Genomic DNA, 19,835 nt, shown 5'->3' with positions numbered 1-19,835 from the left:
CATCCCCCTGCCCGCTCTTCCTCGGCTTGTCTCTCGTTTTTTTTGGTAATAAAAAGGTGGATGGATACCTGGATCATTCAATGGTCGTTTTGGATATGATATACAAGGAAAATATGTTCTATATGGAGTGTGAATATCTTTATGGCGAGTCTCAATGGCGAGCGTCGATAGTTTGTAAATCAACATTTTTCAGATCTCTCGATGGATTTTTTATGGGTCATTGCTTTATTTATGAAATTTTTATTTGTCTGCCCATGACGAAATGGAAATTTTTCATCTGCTGTGGCGTGGGCCATAGGGCCCCTGGGGCCCTAGGCTAATTCTAAAGTAAATCCTTTGTTTAATTAATCGTTTGTTGGTGAAAAAACAAGAAAATTCTTCGTTCTGTCGACCTGAAAGTGAAGTGTATCACTTACTGTTTGCCACTTTATCAATTACATCCCCTAACACCACATGCCATTTACCAAAATTCAATATTAAAGTGTTATAAAGTCCTCTCCCTCGAAAAAATCACGAGAATCTCCATGAAATTGTCCACCGGGTGTAAAAATATAACCGGAATCCCCCTGATATTTCCGCCATGATTATTCGAAATTTAAATGTTGCTCTGGGCGTACGGTGATTCGCGTCAATAACCCGAAAAAAAAAACCCTCGAAATACTGGCAGAACCATTTTTGGCAAAGCCCACCGGTGTAAAACTCAAAGCAGTATAAATTTCCGGAAGCTCCGCGAGCCATTATCCGGAGCTCTGGTCATAAAAGTTAACAAAATTTTATGATCAGGCAAAGAATTCTACCCCCAAATTTATGCCTGAGTTCTCCATACTTTCAAGCCCAAATTTGCAGAGTGGAATGCCACCGTATGTACTATTTAGGATGAATACATTATTGCGGGAATATTCCCGAAACATTTTGGAAAGAATAATTTCCAGGAACAAGGAGCATCTACATTCCATTTCACTAGCCTTTCATCAAGTCACCCGACACATTCTCACTATCCGCCATTCAGTCCCTTTCCCTAGAGCGAAATTGAAGTGTTTTTCCTCCACTTCCGAGCGTATTTCCGTCGCCAAAATTACGCAACGAAAAATAGAATAAAAATTCTGTATAAAAATTTCCCTAAAAAATTGCCAGGCAAAATCGCCAGTAAATACCCTCCCCCATCCCCTTTCTATCCTCAGTTAAATCCTCCCCCCATCGATTTAAAATTCCCCCAAAAATAATTTCCCGCATTCCATCCCCTAACATTTCTCCATTCGAGCCTCGTCTCCCCAATCTCAAGACATATTTTTCCGCTTATCCAATACTTTCATTCATCTTTTATTTTCTAATGAAAAGAATATTCGCCCGATGTCCTCGAGTCAGCCGTTTTCAACCACTCGGGTTGATACTAGGGGTTGTGACTCTGATATCCTACGACGAGTAATGGAAGACACCGATGTACAGTCTGACAATTTCACCCGAATTTCATAACGTGGTCTGCAATCCCAACGCTGGCCATTGCTACATGATCCGTGATATATCCGTCAGGACGTGGACCAAGGGGGGATGAAGGGGGGTTGGGAAACGGCGAGGAGAGTCGAATAAAGAGGACGGGGGTGACACAGCAGCCTCAGCAAAGAACGTTTCCCCTAATAGGTAAGAACCATTTCATTTCTACCACTTTCATTCCTCCCCCGCCTCCTCCTCCCCCTCCCCCCTTCACCATCATCCTCAATTCAATGTCCTCGTAAAATCCATACCCATCCACATCTCACGTCGTCCTGCGCGATGAACGTGATATGAATTCGAAATATATTTTATTGCAACCCTTTTGCGCGAGTGGGTGGCAAAGGGTGCAGTGGTGTGGGTAGAATGGGGGGATGATAGGGGTAAGGGGTAAAGAGGGGTTGAGCTGTCCTAGCTCTATAATACAACCTCGAAGCCAACGAGAACCCGTGATAATTTCATTTTTTCCATCCCCAGAGTAAACCATTTTCCATGAGTAAATTCAGAAGGGGTTGGTTGGTATGCACAACCAGTAACATACGTGCCATTTCTGCTAAAGGATTGGATGAAGAGAGAATGAAACGAGTGGAGGACTGTATGAAGGGATACCATGTTTGAATGCACTATGACTCTCTTTTCCCTCAGATTTCATCCCTTACAGTTACGTATTATTTCGGATGTTTTGGAGTTTGTGTAAAAGCTTTTATCTGAGTGGAAGTGGAGGAGTGATGGGGGTTGTTGATGCTTTTGATTAAAAGGTAGGAAATTGTGTTTATTACGGTGGTAAGGTAGAGGCACTGGGGGAATACTGTTGGTGGTAATGGAATTGGGAGATTGTGGTGTATGGATGGAATATTTGATTTTTTATCGACGATTACTTTTGTTTGGAGGGGATGCACGGATGGGGAAGTAATTGCTGAGTATTTTTTGCGAATGAAAGGCTGGAAATTTGGTGGAAGGAATCTGTGGTGCCTGGGGGTAGTTTGGGGCTGTCGGGGTCCCAAAAAGAATAAGAATAATATAATTTATTGCCGCGAAAACCTCAAAATTAAGTGAATGTTATTTCCAGTTTCTCGTTGGAGAGTGAATTCTGATGTTGCGGAAACCTTGAAAAACACCCCGACTATTGGATTTTATGTCGGCAAGTCATTTCCCCGTTGTACCACGAAAGCAAGAGTAAGTAGGAACAGTCAAGAATTTCTTCCAAATGTAGATGTTCTGCAAATGTTTGCTACCAAGTGAGACACCGTGAATATACTGTACCAGTAATTTCCGAAAATGGGAGCCATTCGTTGCTTGTCATCAGTGAAGTTGCTTCCTACAACTTGACTACGATGAATGGAAGTGAGAAAGACATTGGAATATTGTAGTTCGGATGAGACGAATTATCTTCAAGATTGAATCAACTATAGGGTACCCGAGCAAATACTTAATTAGTTGGCTATTATTTGCACGAAAGGAGGCAAGAAACGTGATTCAAGTGCAACGAGATTGTTAAGGAATACAAACTATAGAGCACCATGGGTTCTATTATGGGTAAATGAAGAGCCCACTTTACCCCTTCGGGTATTCCGTCGGTGTGACTCGGGACCGTACGGTGGGCAAACCATTAAAAATGGCGTCCCATTGATTGAGTATTTGTTAATTAATATCCATATCCGGGTCAATCGAGGGACAAAGGAAAATTACCGATCGGGTCAAGTAATGATTGAGTCGATTGTATTTTCGGAATTCAATTTATTGCACGAATTTATGGAGATATTGATTAAACGAATAATCAATTAATTCTCGATGTTCCACTCCACTTAATTTGCTCGTATCCTCTCAATTTATTTCAGCTCTAAAAAATATACCAGAACTTTGGCACTCATTCAATTACTTCTCCATCAATCGCATAATTTTACTCCACTCAGCTGTCAATAAATACTGAAAAGACGAGCAGGAGAAAGGCTTGTTCTCTCACTCGCTCTCTCATTAACTCTGTGCTCCTCTGGAATTTTTTCTCATTACTTTTTTGATTGATGGTATCTCCAAAAGGGGACGGGATAGTGTTGCCCATATAGTTAATCCTATTACCGTACGTGGAAGAGAAGGATAGTATAAGGGCTTTCGAAATATTATTACAGAGGGTGAAATTTCCCTGAAATTACCCCAATGCCATTCAATTCGGGTGCGAAAAAATCATGAGAATCACGAAAATCAAGTGCTGAAACGAATATGATTCAGGTAATTTCATTTTATAATATTCGCTGAATAAAATAGAATACAATAAATAAAATAAAATTTGTGAAGGCATTTGGTAATTTCCCTTAAGGGCCCTTTGATCCAAAAGTACCACAATTTTTGGATAATTTTTATTAAAGTTTTCTCGTCGTCTGGAAGTCCAGGTATATGACTCCATGAATGGCAAGCGACAACAACTCATCCATTCATATTCCTCTCTCGCCTTTCGCCACCAACATGGCCACTTTTTCCGTTCTCTCGCCCCCGCCTAAAATCCACCTCCACTCAACTGCATTGACATTCTCAACCCCTGAAAACCTCACTCGAAGTGATTCTGCGAGGCGTGACGCCAGATGCGAAGACCACCCGCAAATGAAATCTCGAGTCATTTCTCCGAGCTCATATGCTACACTAAACGTATATGACACAGGACAGGTGACAAATAGTGTCAAAAATGGCATACGACGGGACCATTGGGCGGCGAGGAAGGAGGAGGTCGACGGCGTGGGGCCTACCTCCAGGGAATATGAAAAAAAAAAATATTTCTCCTTCGTACGGTCCAACGAATCTGAAAAGCGTTCACCTCCTAGACGACCGACGCGATTTCCTTCGATTTTCCTGGATATTCGGGGTAATTAGTTCCGAGGAGCATGAAAAAACGAGTCATAAATATCGAAGAACATATGCGACTGCTGGAAAATCACTGGAACCTTCCATGATGTGGTCAGATGGAGAAAATGAAGCTGGAAAACTCGTGATTGAGTGTCGTCACTCGGTATAGCATGGGTTATAGATTATATTCGGTTAAAATTATAATATAATTTATGCAGAATAATTTTTTTAAACATTCTTGGTTCGTAGTCAAGTCATTAAGATTTTTTAAACTCTTTGAAACCCTATTTTTTTGTGAAAAACCGATTTTTGATTGAGGCTGAATAATTTATTATGATTTCTCACGGATGATGTTTATGATGGGTAGTTGATTGTTCATAAAATATTGATGAAAATGTCCCGTAACTTTGAAAAATGGCAGGTTTTAAATGACTTCATCAATCTTTCGTCAAAACTGAACTTTCTTTTTTTCCAATTTCAAATTCGTTTAACCGTTCACTGCAATGTATTAACATATTCCAAAGCCGACCTACAAAATATAAACAATAAAATCATTGTAAAATGGCCACAGAACTCTGACTATTCAACATCAATTAATTTTTAAATAGTAAAATTTGTCTTTCATATCAACTTCATTACAATTTTCTACTCCCAAAATTTTAATACATCTGTGAATTTCCATCCTGCAGAGCCACTCAAAATTTGATTAATTAGCATTCATTGCTCATGTTTTTTCGAAACTAATTATCGTGCAGGACATTTGGGCTAATTAGTTTCGGAGCGCATGAGTGAAAGAAGGGAGTGAAGGTTAATCAATAGAGCAGCATCAGTAAAATTTTCAACGATGTGATGAAATTATGAAAGTTAACTCCGCTAAGCAATAATTAATCTTCATCATCCGTACTCTCCTCAGCCTTTTCGCAATTCACAATCTCCACAAACAATTTGATAACGACCAATCACCATTCACTAATGACCCGCTCTATGGAGACTACCCTAAAATTGTGGACAACCTGTGAGTTGTCTATCCACCGCCATTCGATACTTAATTAATATTCATTGTTCATGATATCCAAAACTAATTATCCTATAAATATTCCCGGTAATTAGTTTCAAAGAGCATGACAGGGGGTTGTGAATATGGCAGAGCATAATATTATATTTACCCATAACATAGATAACATATTTATATTTATATTTATCAAGAAAAAATGGACAATACTTAATGAAACGTAATGACATGATTATCTTCCCAATTAGAGTCATTCTTCAATTTTGATATGAGGTCTCAGTCAATGCTGTACCACTCGAGATGTGAGATATGACTTGTGTGCACAAGAGAAGTGAACTTGTGCGCACGAGTAAACACTTGTCCCATGTTGACTGAGCTACCGGATGGAGATGCATAAGGGACCCACTATGTACGAAGGTGTCAGAATAGGAGCTACAATCGAGACTATTCGGTCTTTTTTCCAGTAAAGCGTGAACCGAAAAATAGTCTTTTCCCATTGGTAAGAAATAATCGCCGGGATTTGTTCTGGAAGCGTGTTGGGAACAAAGGGCCGAGTCAACATTACCGAATATCGTGAAGGGCTAGGAGCCCCATAAACGCTAGCTCACGAACTGGGTTTAATAAAGATCAATGATTCACAGGGAACGGAAAGAATCCTAGATAGACCATGGAAATCTACAGTAAATATTTATTCTTTCCGGCAATAACAGTGAATAAACTTATGGAGAATCGATTAACTGAATATCTGATGAACACTTGGTGTTGATTTTACTCGTAAAAAATCGTCGCCAACATTATGCCGACGTGCCGCCAGCATTCGGAAAATCTCGTGAATTTAAACGATTTATACGTGAATCTGACGAGTGGCTCGTGCCGTCTTTGAAGGGAGAAGCCACATGACCTCACCGCTCGTATCAAAAGATTATCAGCAACTCTTACAGACACATTGATGCATCCAAGTGGTTTGCTCGGCTCTTGATATCTTTTCAAGTTGGTAGGCGGTCTGTTGAAGCTAAAATGTTGCCACTCGAGATGTATGTACACTTAAGAATCATAGAAACGCCGTTTGAGTGTACTCACGTGCGCTGGTTTAACCGTATGTGTTGCTCCCGCTCTTTGATATCCTGCGATACTGGGTCATGCAGTCTATCCATTAGTGCATAAAGAATGCACCCACCCAGAGAGCTTGCATTTCACATTACGAAAGCACACACCATCAGCGGTTGAACCACCGAAAATCTCTCCACAATTTGCGCCTTCGCAGCTGTAGCAAAATCCTCGAGTCTATTTGGAAATCCCACGGGTAGGGGTTGAAGATACTCAGACGGAAGACATGTCACCGTTGTTATTTGTCTTGTCAAATGTTCAGCTGGAAACGCTCTGAATTCTTGTCAGAGAAATATTTAATCGACATAATCATATTTTTTCTGAGTGCGTAGCCGTCGGATTTAAATTTCCCGCCTCGAATATGAACGCGAAACTTCAACTTCGCGAAATTCCCACCCTCGGCGACGTTCATTCAGCCCAAAAAAAATATTCCAGGTTTACCCAGAAACTTTATTACACCCACAAGCCATCGCGACATTCCCCGACTTTTCTCCCACCCCAGTTCGATTTATCGTTGGCATAATGTCGGCAATATTGACCCCTTTTTCCCATCCACCAAACTACAAACAAAGCCCCACTCCCCCTGTTGTACTTTATTAAGGAATTTGGTGTACGTCTACCAGACGCCTGGGGAAATAAATCTGCGGTTCCTAAAGTCTCCCCTTTCCGACTTTTCCGAAAATACCTACACAAATGGGTTTCGTGTTTCCATCTCTGTGTGACCCACCCGAGTCGAGTCGAGTCGAGTCGAGTAATTGCAACTCAGTTATTGCGACCAATAATGTTTGGCTTTGAAAAGTCGGAGCTTTATAGTGTTAGCAATGGTCCTGGCTCTCTATCAAACCTGTCATTCCAAGGGTCTGAATCGAAAAACGTTACGTTTCCCAAAATACCTATCCGATTTCTTCAATTTCGGGGGAGGGAGGGGAGGGGACCTACCACAGGGATTTCCATAGAATATAGGACGTCATGTGGGGGCTTTCCTTCCCCTATTCTTTCCCTTTAATATTCACTCTCGATATTGGTTTTCTTTTGAGCGATTTCATTTGGGTCAAGCGTAACAGGTAGACATTGATGATGTGTCTTTGAATCCTTTGCAGTGACATTCGCGTGTAACAAATCAGAACTGGCGGTATGTTGGCCAGTGCCTTTGAGGGGGCACATCCTTTATGCGGTAGCCGAACCTGCAGGGCACATTGACGAAGAGGGAGATGAGGAAATCACTGGAGATCGGTGAATGTTGTATCCTTCTTTCCATTGAATTCCCAATTAGTTCGGGAAAGCTGCGATCTTTGTACTGGCGGTGTGTGGGGGAAACTACGTCGATGGATGTTGGGAATATGTCGGCGCAGACCACACGAGATGGTTTTTAAAACAGTGTAAAGACGATGAGGGGGAATTGAGGACTGGGTGAGGTTCGGTTCTACGAATTGGGTATGTGGTTTTGGGGAGGGGGTGGGGCGAGGGGGGCAGGCTTTTGCGGAGTTCGCGGGGGATGTTATGGGAGGTGATGAATGAGAATATTGAAAAAGGAGTCAGGAAAGAGGAGAAATTTCATTGAGCAAATTCGTCGGGGGAATTAGACTAAAAAAATCAGGGAAAGGAAAACTTGTTTATTGTGTTAGTAAAAATTTTCAATATCATGGCATGTTATTTTTCATATTATGATAATTTTCGTATGCAACACATGAAAAAACCCATATCCCCGTGAATTCATTATTGAATTGAAGAGCGAAGTTGTCGTCACGAGCTCGATGTTCAGTTAATGGATGGATTTTGCACAAAAAAATGTTATTATTTACTTTGATTTTTTTTTCCAACTTTTTCCTGCATAAAAGCATTGTTTCGGATACCATGGAGCACTCCGAAAAGTTGGCTGAGAGGTTTATAATGGCGTATACTGGCAATTCGACCGAATCTCGTGTGCAGATACCACGTCAAACTGCAACAATACTGATGTATTTTATTCTGACCCAATTTATATTAGAGTGGAAAAAAAAGTAAAAATGTGAGGATGAAGTTTCACAAACTCAGGTCGTTTTACCGAGCATAGGAAAATGTCGTGAGACATTTCAGGTGACAAACAGGGATGCTAGGAGAGTCGAGAGCCAACCGGACACCCTTACCAAAAAAAAAACCTGAAATAAAGGGTTCCCAACTGTCACGTTGCATCTGGAGTGGTCTGATGGTGCTCATGAGGATTTTCATTCTATCAAGTTGTTTTTCGTAGTGTCGGGGTAGAATGACAAATGGATACGAGAGGCAATAACCTGACAAAATGAGGGGGCAATCAGCTTCACGACGGGATATCCCAGTGCCCTGAATCGGGTTTGGCATTTGTTGGTGGGCTTCCGAGCAAATATATTATGTCGATGGGTGTGATATCAACGTGATGTCTGTACTTCGGACATTACAGACAACTATGTATCATATCACCCTGACCAGATGTGCAGTTGTGCCAGTTTTTACTGGAGGTACATCCGCTGGAATGATTTATGGGAATTAAATGGAACTTGATTTTTAGGTGCATTTTTCCGGACACTAGTGGGTGAGAAAAACACAGAAAAAAGTACCTGAGCCGTTGCGGAAAATTTAGTGGTAAAACGATATAAGTCTTCTATTTTTTATAATATTTTTAGTTCCCCTCTAGCAAGACAGAGAGGGAGAGAGAGAGAAGTCTCGCAGATCATCATCGGTTGACACCTGGTGTGACTGACTGTTGCGCATTATCTGGTTATTTTCGAAAATAGCTGATGGCACAAATGTATAAATAATAGCACCATTGCACCTTTACATATTTATTCCATTTTTTTTAGGCTCCCGATCCTTCAATTACTCCTTCACTCCGACTTGCTTCGCTTTGACGATTCGTAATTATGTTCCTTTTCATTTCTCTGGGGCGGGAGAGGATATATGAAACATTTTGGGGGAAAAATTGATAAAAAAGAAGACTCTTGAGAAAGAAGTAGCTGCGAAGGAATGAAATGAGGGAGGGCAAAAGAGGAATGAGTCGGCGAGTCGACAAAGAAACATGTGTCACGCGTTTCATGGCTGGAACACATGGTAAAGACGAAAAAAAGATGGAAAAAATTAGTGAGGGACAATGTTGGACAAGTTCCTGAGGGCCCTACATGAGGAATGATCCATATTATTGGAACTAATGATACTGCTGGCTAATGATGATGAATAATGGTCGGTGAACATCAACATTGGGCATGTCAAAGATTGCGGATCATGTGAAATCAAAAGAAGGTTTTGGACGAAGACAAAAATTCCGAAAAATTGCGGAATAATTTACAAGGGAAGTGAAGAACATTAAAAGAATTTTAGGATGATTTTTATTAAAGATTTCTCTCCCCGTACGCGCACAGCTCCCGAATTTCTCTAGTAATTTCCGAATTTCCAAAACCATTATTAATTTACTGATTACGAAAATAGTCACCGATTTTTTACCGAATATTTCTCATCGTGCAGCTGCACTCCCGCATGAGGAATGATCCATATTATTGGAACTAATGAGACTGATGGCTAAAAATGATGAATAATGGCCGCCATACACATGAACATTGTTCATGTCAAAGATTACGTACGATGTGAAATTGAAAAAAAACCTCTGGCAACGAGTTTCGGGGGGTCATCCAATCTGAAAACACCTGAAACGATGACGAGGACGAATTGAGTTTAATTACTCGACTAGCATGTGGAAATATCGAGGGATAAAGTGTATTCTTGAGAACACGCGTGACTCTCATTGCTGGGGATTGAAAAAATGGGTGAAGAAAGAATTATAAAAAAAGGAATTATAATACAGCTGGGGAAATTGGACTGCGTGAGATGTTGGCTTTGATAGAGGGTTCTTGGGTAGCAGAACGAATCCATTGATGGAGAAGGGGTGAATGAACCAGCGACAATGATGATTCTTTTGCAGAACGAATTTTCGAGAGGTGATTACACGTTTGTAGTCTTTTAACACTCTCGCCTCAAGAAATGAAACTCCTGAATCGGATTAATTATGTCAGGAATTTTGCAGAACCAATTGCTCGCATATGACGACTCTGACAAAGTTCCGGAATTTTTTCTCAATTTTTATTAATTAATTAATCAAATTTCCCTTTAAATTCCTCAGATGCAGGAATTTCCCGGAACTGCCCTGGAATTTTACCCGTACGAATTGGGAGTTCCGTAATTTTTACAGAATATTTCTGACTCTGCAGGAAATTTCCAAAATAAACTCTAAATATCGATTTCCCTGGGCGATTGGATTATCAATTTCCAAAAAATTGTCCCCCTCATTTACTCTCAGTCTCTCCCCTAAAAATATCCTTCCCCCCCTCCTTACAAATGAAAGCGACACAATTATGAATCATCAGACCGCGGTAAGTGGAAGGGGGAGGAATAATTGAAAGATCCGAGAGCCGAAACAACCCGAAATAAATACACACCCAGAAGTTGGTACGATGGGCTCGTGTCAAGGCGTTTGTCTAATTAACTGCACTAATGTTTCGTTGCTCGCGTCGTGATAAATGTCCCTGGCCGACACCCTCATCCTCCCTCTCCTCATCTCCTTTTTTTCCCTTCGTTATTCTCATCCAAATCGAAATCCCGGGGGACCTCTTCCGGAGGGGCTCGAAAAATGTAACGACATCTGCGAACGTAAATGCGTCCCCTATTGCGGTGTCCCTGCAAATGATCTCGTCTGTTAGTATTTTTTTTTTCAACACAAAATCGTTCACAAATTCGTTTCCATTTTTTTTTTTATTCAGCTGTACGTCGTTCATTTCTCTCGACTGTTTCCCCGGGTGCGTGATATCAAACGATCTCGCATATTTAAATCGCAGGAAAAAAAACGGATTCCGTGATTTCCCGCGCATAAGACCCCACGGGATATACAACAAAATGGTCGTGTGTGCGATACACAGTGGTGCGAATTTCGGGCGAAGTTATCGGCTTTCGCAATAATCCAGTCGCGGTGGAAAGGATCATAGATTAATCGGTTTTGAGCCATGCGCGAGGTCCCACGTTCAATGGAAATCCTATCAGCCTTTACCCATTGCCCGTTAAACGCATCCGCCTGGGCTCTCGTTTTATCCCTTACTCACATCACCAGCATCATACCTGCAACTGGTGATCAATTACTCCTTCATTACTCATCTGATTGAATGCGAGCGTTATCTTGTTTCCAACGGAAGAGATTCACCGCCTTAACTCGAAGTTTTTCGATTTTTTGTGAGGGAGGGCCTCTTCGCTTGCGAAAAAAACAATTTATTTGTTCGGAAATATTGACTTAGCAGAGGGTATATAGTACTAAAAAAATTCCAGGGGTGATGGATCATTATTTAATTAGTAGGTTAGAGGTGAATAATTGGCTGAAGGCCGTCGGGGGATGAAAAATAATTGTGTCACTTGTTCGGAGAGCACTGAACTTTCCAAATAATTATGGAAAATATATTTTGGGTACATCTTCTGCTGTATAACAAATACAGCCGAAACCCTTTGGGCTGACAATGGGGTACCATTGATTCCCAATTATAGCCACATCATCTGGAGGGCAAATAACAGCTCCGGAACGGCAGAAGGGACGGATGAGTTTAATCTAGGGCTGAGAGGCAGCTCATAATCCAGTGGTTAATCCTGACATCTGAGAAAGGTATAAATAATCCGGAATGTAAACAACCATATCCCATTTTTTATCTACAATGGGAGTTACCCTAGTGGATAACATTTAATGAATTTCGTTGGAAGAAACGATTTTATGAAGTCACCGAATTCCACGAATTTAAAGCGGAAACAAGATCGTAGATTGATGACCAACCAGAGTTCTCCATTCATTCGGGTGCATTGCACCTTCGTATCGGATAAACTCTTCAAAATTTCAGTCCCAACTTTTCAAAAAATTAAGTTTTCAATTTTTCCTGCCGTTGACCGATTCTGAGTTGATTTCAATTGTAATTTTCATTATTTATTTCCCTCCGGGCGCTTGATTTCTGTGCCCAGATGCCCATCAACATGACACCTCCATTTTCTGGGCCCATCCCACCCGCGAGACTGGCCCAGAACCAACGGAATCCCGTCATGAGCCCACGCAATTGTAAAATCAATGAATTATGCTCAGCTCCATTACTCTCGTACTAAAAATCATTTCATCATTGAATCAATGTATCGATCCATAATCCACGACTCTAAACTGCGGCAATGTGGGTTATATACACCGGTGACAAGTTCTAACGACTCGTCAACCCCGTCTGCGGTCTAACCGCAGGGAAAGTCCCTGGTGTACCTGTCCGTTATTAATTCGACGGGTGATGCAGGTGTTGTAACTGAACGTGACTGGATGATACACATTTCCAGTTATTCCCTGTTTTTCCACTTAATTAAGTACCAAATTCTTGTACACGTTGAAATAAAATGATTGAATGACGTCAGAGCAAGTTTTTAGATGAAATGATTCTCCTGTTAATTATCCTAAATATCATTTTATTAAATCAACGTTGAATGTTTTTCTTATTTTTTCATTTGATGGAATAATTATTCTTCGAATCCGTTGGTAGAAAAAATAATAATCGATAAACTTTGAAATTCCCGGGTCCCCAAGTTAATCCATTTGTCACAACGACGATTTGATTCATGTCCCTATTATCGTCTCCTGATTGGAATGATATAGAGACGTTATATCTCGACCAATTACGTCGTGACCACAGAATACAGAGCATTTTGTGGTCGGGAGATAACAGACGTGAAGATCCGAGGCCCGGGAATATCATCGGGTCCGATATTGAATGACCCCTGAGCCCTGAGGGACCGAAAGGAGGACACGCGTGGGCGTTAAAAATCCAGGAGCACATCACTCATTCTTCGGATAAAACCAGAACGAAACAGGTGTAGATTTTCCATCAGAATTTTCCGATCTTCTTTCCAAATGTATATAAATTCAAATAGCTCACGCATTCCAGACTTCACGACCATCAGAAGTGCTTCTAAAAATGGTTGAACAATGTGGTATTCAAAATGACTGACAATATCTAATATCTTCAGCAATCAAAAGCCCGTCGCTATGTTACATACGTAAATTTCTAATCAGATTAGATGGAAATCTTGTTATAATTAACGAGTTGCTTTGCAAATGGGTGATGGGACCTCTAAAAGTCAGGGACAGACGAGTCGGAGAATTTTTACCGACAAATTCCAGACTAATCAATTTTTTAATTCGATTTTAGAAAGCGTTTACCCCATAATTATGAATTTTCCCAAATAATTCCGTAAATAGTCGCAAAATAATCTCAACAAAAAATCCAGAACTCGTCCCGTCATTTTTTCTGAATTTCTCCCGCCGCTTGGACTTTATCTCGACATATTTACGAGTCCAAAATAATAAATATTCGGGCTCGCCGGTAATTGGATAAGGATCTAAAAAATATTATCCCGAAGAAGAAAAAGTCTAATAACGTTCCTCTTGATGGTCAACGACGGTTAAGTAAGAGAAACGCGAACAGCCCGGGTCACCTCGCATACCGACACGTTGTCCACACGGGTTTTGAAGATGTTCCCCTTCCCCCTCCCGTCATCCCCCCGGTGGTGCGTTTAGGTCAGGTAAAATATCTCCGGTGGTCATATATCAGAAGGGACAAGACCGTAAGCCGACAAAATAACGTGGAAAATATAATTCCCGCGACATTTTTCTAACTCTCCCCCGTTACGTCCAATTCTGGTTCAATATTGTATTACACGATTCTCAACTCGTCCGACTGAACATCAATTATAGAACTGACAAGTAAGAATTGAGGACTAAATTTTCTCTCACGAGGGTGAGAAAACCCGTTAAATCCTCTGTCATGTTGATATTTCATTAGTTATAGCTGATTTTTATTTTTTATATCCACGTGTCAGTGAATGAACAACCAAAATGATCTAGACAAGCCTTTAAATTCAAAAGGGAGTTGAATCCACTGATGAGAATACCCGTAAATATTCGTCGACTATAAATAATAATTTAAGAGCGAACGAGTGGTAAAGATGAAGGTTAAGTCGGTTGTGTGGAGAAAGAGGAGAGTAAAATCCCCATAGGCGGACGAATAATATTGCGGGGTGGGATGGAGAAGGGGGGGAGGAGGATGAGGGGGAAATACATATTTTCGTGCCCAGTGAGTTAAAGTACAGCTCACGGGTAAAAGGAGAGAGGACTAACTAGTGTAACAGATAAATTATGTCCTAACGATTCAGAGGCGTCGTACTGACTTACGGGGCGTACACCGGTTTGTTAGGGTGGATTATTTTTTTATGGCTATGACAGGAGAATATCTACAAATTTTCGGGGATTGATTAAAATGTTGTTTATGTCGATCAGAATTATGGACTTGGAGTCAGCGAGTTAAGGGACTTGAGGAGAATTTTATTGAGAAAAGTTTCGTGTGAATTCAGTAAGAAAAAGGAAAAAGTCTTAATGAATAATTGTTGCACGTTTTTCAATACGATTTGATGTATATTTATTTATATTTCGAAGACTCCAATTAAACTATTTCATGAAACCTATCTCAATAGAGTGAGTTGAGCCTAGGAAACGAATTCCGTTAACTTTTCCGTTATAAAAAGCGATCAATCAAGTAATTTTTTAGGATTCACCGGAACATAATAAATTTTTTTCATCTCCAGAGTCATTTACTCCGTCATTTCTCAGACGTTTCAACGTACAAACATTTCCAATAAAAATTATTATTACCATTCATTATTTAAATAAATCCCAAACGCTATCTCTCGTCTTTCTGAATCTTTCCACGAGGCAATTAAACAATCATAACGTAGTTAACTTAAATTATTTATACTTTATTTATATTTTACTTTACACTTCAAAGTATGGAAAGACTAAAAGTGAAACTGCTCAGGGGAAAATATAAATATCTCAATGGGAATAATTTTGTATTCTCAACAAAAAAAAATCAAGACAAATCGAATGACATTCCCCCAAAATCGTAGGCTTATTCCCCGAAAAACTTTCCACACATGTAGTAAATATCATGACAATCTCTCTGACGAGCGATTGTAATCACAGCAATCTAGATCCAAGAAATCTTGAAACATCCACCCAAAAACACATTACTCGTCCTAAAAAAAAGACAACTTTACCCAGCCGTAACTATGCCATTAATCTTGCTTTACCGATTTATCCATCGTATCCTCGTAGCAGCACGCGCATGCCCTATGTGGTCTAACTTCTTTATAGCTTTTCATTATGTAGCTACGGGAGCAGCTGTCCGGATAAAAAGACATCACACCCCTGGTACGACAGAGGACGGAACTTGTTCTCCTTGTTCCTTATTTCTTATTCCCTTTTCTTATCTCATTTTGTCTCACTCCTCCCAAGTTGGTGGGGAAAGAATTTTCCTGTACGTCTGCATTCTGGAGTTATGTGTGTGTGTGTGGGTAACACGGTGAGAAGATGTGTTCGATGATGGAAGTGAGGCCGCTGTGCGGTGGCGTCGCCCAGCGGTGGCTAGAGGCAACTAATGTGTGGGCAAAAGTTTCGGTCTATGAATGTGAATGGGTGGGGGATACGGGCCAGGGGGAGGGAGGCTCGCTCGATGGGGTGGGGGACGGGGGAACTTCAGTCGCAGAAATGGTGAGACGCAGGGACAAAGGAAATTGGGCGGAAGGTTCTATCATTTGCACCAATCAATCGACTACGTGTGAGTGAATTGCTGCTAGTGCTTCAATTAAATGTGCCATCGATTATATGGGTTAGGAGTTGGTGAGGTGAGCAGAGTTAAAGACATGATTTTAAAGACGTTTGACCAGGGAAACGAGCAGTTTGCCGAAATTCCAAGAGAATCGGAGAATGCGTTTGGTCTCCTGACGTTGATGCCCATTGATTACGGGCTGTCTAATATTATTAATTATTAATACTCATTGATGTCGACTTTACACACTTGTATCGAAATTTACGATTACGACACATGCGATTAAAGTCCTCAGTTACGCGGTAGTTGAATTAGACTAAAACTTTGAAATTTGCATTCCATTCAATTCGACCAACGACCTTATGATTCATTAGTCCCAATCCACAAGGATTTGTGATTGCCATCAGTCCTGTTTACAATGCTGATCAGTCTAATTTCGATTGTGTTGTTCACAACAATGGAATTGGCAAATTGACCAGGAAATTGCGTAAATCCATCATTAACGATTCCACTCACAGTGATATCCAGTCAAAAGATATTGGGAAACTAGTGATGATATTTACGCTGCTCTCTGGTCCTCCCATTAACCACGATTTTTATCCGAACTACAATCTCCATTCGAATTGATTATAGGAAATAGAAATAAATGGACATATTAACTAGATGCCCATTATACAGTCAGAAATGCCTCATTAAATTCTCAAACCGAGCACAACCCATTGGTTAAACTAGCTACTGTTCTTATAAATGACTGTCCATTTCACCTGGATCATAATACATTAAAACATTCGACAATCCATTTCCAACAATTTTTTGTGCCTCAAGCGTGTCAACCATTAGCCAAAAAAAAATCATTTACGGTATTCAGAAAGGAATTAGAGTCGAGCCTTTAAAATACATTCCAAGACAATAATATGACTTAATTTATGGTTTTTATGGGACCCTAAATTGTCGGATTTTCACATGTTTTCAACGGAAGATAAATTATTTTATTCCCACAACCCCGCAGAAATAAAAAATGAGGGGAATATTTTTCCGATTCCATCTTCAGATTCCGAAATGTCTCATTAAATTCCAAAACGATATTCAGTAGATTGATCAAGCCCAGCTACTGTCCCACCAACGATCACCACAATACATCAAAATATTCAAAAATCCCTCTTCAACGATTTTCGTCCCTCAGGCATTTCTTGAAAAAAAAACCCAAAACCAAAAGAAATTTATAAAGAGGACGAAGGTCATGCGATGGTGATCGTACGGTGCTTCAGTCGTGCATTCTTGAGAGACATGTGACGAAGCGGACTAAGCCGCGGGGCCTCTGTGGGGCCCCTCGTCGCTTGGCCTTCTATACCTGCCTATCGTTTATGGATATCTACTGAGATCGGAGCGATCGCTTCTCGCTCTGGCAAGAACGACGTCGGTAGACCACAGATGGAGAAAGGCCTTAATGCGGAGATGGGAAATTGATAGGAGAGCAGATACTGAATCGATAAGCCCTTTTATTCAAACACCCATACACACCATTTCACCTACACTTCAGATGCTCCGAGTAGTCCCCTTATTGTTATTATTATTTTTTTCAATTTTAATCCCCGTTGTGCAGCGGAATAATGCGACATACTCAAGCTGTCGGGTTCCCCTGGATTAAAAATAAGAGGCAGTTGGAGACTTTGGAAACATTGTCCCAGTGTGTGGGTAGCCAAGATGTCTTATCGCTGACGCGTCTCCGGTATTATAGCATTTTTTTTTCTTTCGATATTGGGGAGCAGTACGTGGTTCAATTTCCCGTGAGGCAGAAGGGAAAATCCTCGGGATGAGGAGTTTTCTGGATTTTCAATTTTTATCGATTGGGATTTTTCAATATCCGATAGCAGAGACCGATTGAGTGATCAATAATTCATTTACGAATGTCACAGATTATTCTTCTACCCCCAAGTTCTGTGCCTGATGCTCCCCACCCTCAACGAGACGTGAGAAAAGTTTAATTTCCCTGTCTTCATCAACTTAATCCGATTATCCAAATGAATTGTGGTTCGATACACAAGATGGTGGTGTACAGGCAAATGTGGTCTGAGCTTCACACTCTAAATTAAATTTCAGGCTGTTTATTAAGTCCGGGAACTTGATGAAATTCCTCGAAAATGATGGCCCGCCCATCTCCAGTGTTATAGCAATTTTTTCTGAGATATTCGGGAGCACTACGTGCTTCACTTTAATCTCGTCTTTGGTCCAAGAAAGGGGAACCCCCGGGATGACTATTTTTTTGGCTTCTCAGTTCATGGATGTTTGCATGATAACCAAGATGCCTCGTATTCATGCCTCATGACACACATGTATGCATAACATGAACGGTATCCCCAACGCAAAGACACCCATGGTCGTCCTCAGCGGGGCGCAAACAAGCGGACGTAACTCCTATCAGGTACACTGTATACATCCTGATCACAGTCTAGGAACGTCGATTAGCCTCTACACATAGTATATGTATATTGCGACAATGACAATATTGACATGTGGGGGAAAATGGTGATCTAGTTTCCACCACGAGGAGAAAAGTCGGTGAAAAATTACTGTTCCGGGGGCTAAAATGAAGGCGTTAACTGCTGGTAAAAATCATCAATTCGTTCCACCCCACCCCACCTCCTCCCCCGTTCTTCCGAAACATAATCATTCTACACCTAATTACTCTTTCTCATTTAAATTCGTCGCGCCATCTCCTGGGACAGACAAATTCCATTGGAAAATTCGCCTGAAATTCCGGTCAGATAAATATTTAATTGGCAAAATTATATATTTATCTCACCGTGAAGAGGAAAAACCGCATATGCGTGCGAGTATGGAAGGGAAATGCGAGAAAAGTCTTATCGTAACCACATCTCGCGTCATCCTGTCCGCATTATGTCCCCGGGTATCTCATAGTTCTCGTGGGTTTCACTAGACTATCTCATTCGCATCTGCGCTTGGTATACCGCTGAGCTCATCCTTTCCACTGCACAGAGGCGTGGTGTGTACATTTTACCTCAACTTCAACGAAGACAGACGACGAGTAAACTATTCACTACAACAAAGAAGTGAGAATATGGTTGCATATATTGTATGTGGTGACACACAACTGCTCCACCTATTTCCGCCTCCCATCTACATTTTATTTTCTTGGGGGCATCTCAACCTATCATCGCCATCTTCCCCCTATTTGTTTCCCTGGAGAAGTACTATTTTAATAAAAATATCCTCAACTACGTGATTATTCATTATAATTTGGAATTGTGGAGGGAGAGAAGGGGGAGGCTAAAGACAACTATATGAATATTCACACGTTATAATAAAATAAAAATACCATTTCACCTGGTAACGTTTACTATGCCACATAGTAAACGACCCCCAGTACTAAAAAAAATTGATAGTCCAGATTCGGATAAATGAACTCCTCTCAAATATCGCATGTGGTGACACACAAGGACTCCACCTATTTCCTTCTCACATCTTCATTCCTTTCATTTTCATCCCAACATCTCCACCTATCTCCTACATCTCCTCACAATTGTTTCCTAGGGCACGAGGGAGAGGGGGTGACCCGGGGGGAGAGAAAAGATATTTCGGAATAATTCCAGCGACGAAGGATCCGCAATGAGGTACGTTTGTGGCCATAAGGCGGGTGCTCCTGTGCCTAGTATTATTTTTGGTGAAAGGTAAGGACGCACCCCATTCAGAGGACAATTGTACGA

The 19,835-nt window shown here is 40.9% G+C and overlaps 1 protein-coding gene across 1 annotated transcript in view; it reads right to left on the bottom strand.

Annotated features, from left to right (window-relative positions):
- Window positions 1-19,835, bottom strand: part of LOC135169578 (facilitated trehalose transporter Tret1) — a 220,185-nt gene that overhangs the window by 34,531 nt on the left and 165,819 nt on the right. The window lies entirely within an intron of this gene.

Source organism: Diachasmimorpha longicaudata, chromosome 15, assembly GCF_034640455.1.
Source record: "Diachasmimorpha longicaudata isolate KC_UGA_2023 chromosome 15, iyDiaLong2, whole genome shotgun sequence".
Taxonomy (NCBI): domain Eukaryota; kingdom Metazoa; phylum Arthropoda; class Insecta; order Hymenoptera; family Braconidae; genus Diachasmimorpha; species Diachasmimorpha longicaudata.
The sequence above is the reverse complement of the archived record's forward strand: the minus strand, read 5'-3'. Positions and strand labels throughout refer to the sequence as shown.